The sequence below is a fragment of the Drosophila arizonae genome, chromosome 3, assembly GCF_054131065.1.
Source record: "Drosophila arizonae isolate 15081-1271.41 chromosome 3, UAZ_ARI_1.0, whole genome shotgun sequence".
NCBI classification, from domain to species: Eukaryota; Metazoa; Arthropoda; class Insecta; order Diptera; family Drosophilidae; genus Drosophila; species Drosophila arizonae.
The window spans coordinates 6,646,260-6,649,128 of NC_142923.1; the positions used below are offsets into that span (position 1 = coordinate 6,646,260).

The 2,869-nt window shown below is 32.9% G+C and overlaps 1 pseudogene; it reads left to right on the plus strand.

The window, feature by feature from the left end:
- The first annotated feature begins 1,830 nt into the window (after positions 1-1,830).
- Positions 1,831-2,577, plus strand: LOC108609806 (neo-calmodulin pseudogene; annotated as a pseudogene).
- The last annotated feature ends 292 nt before the right edge of the window (positions 2,578-2,869 follow it).

The following is a 2,869-nucleotide window of genomic DNA, read 5'->3' on the forward strand; positions in this document are numbered from 1 at the left end:
CAATTGTAGTCAACAAATATGCTTTATATTTGCTTTGCAATAAAATATTAAAATTTAATGTTGCTGATGCTCTACACGTTCATGTTTTTACTTAAATTTTGACAGCTTCCTTGCTTTATTGAGACTAAGCCAATTTTTATAATTTACATTTTTTGTGCTTTAAAAGTTAAATTAAAATTTTAGTAAAATTATAGCTTTGCAATTTTCCATCGTTTCAGAAACACAATTCTAAACGAAATTTCTAACAATAATGAAATGTCGTTTGAATATACAACTTTTGCTTTGCAAATTAACTTTTCAGTAGCACATTTTTTGCCTAAAGCTAAAAACGTGTTTGATCTATTGTTTCAATGATTAATTAAAGCTTTGGCAAAAGCAAACAAAAAAAAGTTTGTATGAACTACAGTTAGAGCAAAAGTTATGTATGGTAACTACAAAAAGGTAATCAAAATCAAATTTGCAAACGTTGCGATTTAGCGGAGTCTAGTAATTGGCTCACTGCTTGCAATTCGATTGAAGTTGAAGCTGGAAAGTTTTACCTGGCTCTCGTTAGTTAAAAAAAAAAATATTTTGCAATTTTAATTGAATAGCACGTTTAAAGCCAAGTTAACCAAATGTTGCCAATTGCCAGTTGCGAGCTGTCGCGTCGTCAGCGCCGATCTGTGTTTCAGTCGACCGATTTGCAGTAAATAATTTTCGCCTGGTCAACCAAATTTGCTCTTTTTTTTACTCCTTCATTGTTCTTGTTGCTGCTGTTTCAGTTATTGTTGTTGGCAACTGGCAGCTGGTCTGGCCCATGGGCCTGGCTGTTGATGTGTGCGGCTGACCGCAGCATGCGGCCAAAATTTGTTGCTGCTGTAGCTGTAGCTGTTGCGTTTGCATTTCACGTGAAAATATCAAAAGACAAAAGAAAAGGCTGAGGGCAGCAACTGTAACTAATATATCAATGGAAAAGTCGCAAACAAAAAATGGAGTAAAATATTAAAAATATTCATGCGCATGAGCTACTGGGGCAGCCAAAGATGCAGCCAACAATATATAACGCAGTAATTGCTTTAGCAGTCAATCATCATTCAGTAAGTGAAAAAATATTAATATATACATATTAAATATTTGTAAGAGGTTTTATATTAATTATTTATTTTATAAAATTTTATATATGTATTACAATTAAAAAAAAAAATCATTTATAAAACAAAAATTATTTTTAAAAATATCGAAGACATTTTTATTCAAAAATAAATATTTTAACAGCTAAAATAATTTTAAATTATTTAAAAAAAAAGGATGATATTTATTAAAATTATTAAAATATATGTTCAATCTAAAAGAAAATTATGATAAGCTTTGTGTACCTGAGTACATAAACTTCCGATTTCCGCCAAGCATACCTTTTTACTTATGGTCCTAGAGCGACTAACTATAAGCTTCCTTTAAGTAACTCAATACTGATTAACAGGAAATTCATTATATACTAAATGTATTTCATAATAGGAAATAAGCAGCTATTTTTGCAAGGTTCAATCTTCTGTTAAATTTAAATATTAAATAGCTTTTTCCTTCGCGCCCAAGACTTTATAAGACGATTTGGGTAGATTTTGGAGAGAGACAGTCATTGCTCACTAGCTCCCTTTCTACCCATATAAATCCTCGCTAAGACGGTACCCCAGAGACTATTAAAAGGATATTACAAGGCTGTGAGCCATAAATAGATTGTTCGATGAATTTCAAAGAGCTCTCAGAATATTTTCATTTCTACATGCATGCCACCCCATTAAAAATGTGATTAAAGTTAAATCCTCAGCAGGCCATGAATTTTATAGATGGTTTGAAGTACCTGCTTTGTAGCTCAATTTGTATTTTACACTCGAACTATACACATATTGGACTATTTCAGTAAATAATCTTTAGCACAAATTAACAAAGTAACTAAATTTTAATTGACGTCTTCAATGGAGTATTCAGCGGAGGAACTGTTCGAGTTTAAGCGCGGCTTTGCCATTTTAGTCAAGGACGAAAGCAGAAGTGTCACCATTAGGGACTTGGATACGGTGGTTACTGCTCTGGGAAAAACTGCAACCGAGAAGGAGCTGCAGTCGATGATTAACGAGATGGACTTGGATGGCAACGGATTCATTGACTTCGATAACTTCCTACAGTCGATGACGATGCGCATGACTTTTGATCCCGATGAGGATGACATTCGCGAGGCATTCCGCGTCTTTGACAGAGATAACACCGGCTTTATAGGTCCTGATCAGCTACGACGCGTTATGCTCGATCTGGATATCCTAATGCAAGATGATGAATGCGAGGAAATGATTCGGGTACATGATGTCGATGGCGACGGTAAGATCAGCTACGAGGAGTTTGTACAAATGATGACCTCCAAGTAGACCTCAACAACCTCAAATCATCGTCCATAAGCCCTATTAAATTTTAACTAATCGGACAAAATACATTTGGCCATTTCAAATACATTCAAAATTAACACAGTTTAACCCAAATATGACTCCAACAAAAGAAATATTTTTTACACATTTTATATAAAAATATAAAAATATATCCTCATGTAAATTTTTGATTATTCTTTGAATTTAATTTTTTATTTTTAACTTACTATCAAGTTTATTTGAAATATAGAGTTCATTTAAAAAGTTTTATTTTAAATAATGTTTTCTATTCGACTTTAAATTATATTTTAGCCGGCAAAAATTAGAGGCAGCATTGAAAACGTTTGTAAATAAAATGCAGTTGTAATTATTAAACTTAATTAAATGAAAACCGCGCTGTGGACCTCAATTAACTCGACTATAAAAATAATTTGCGGTCATTTGGTGTTTGCATTGCGAAAGCGTCAACAAAGCCG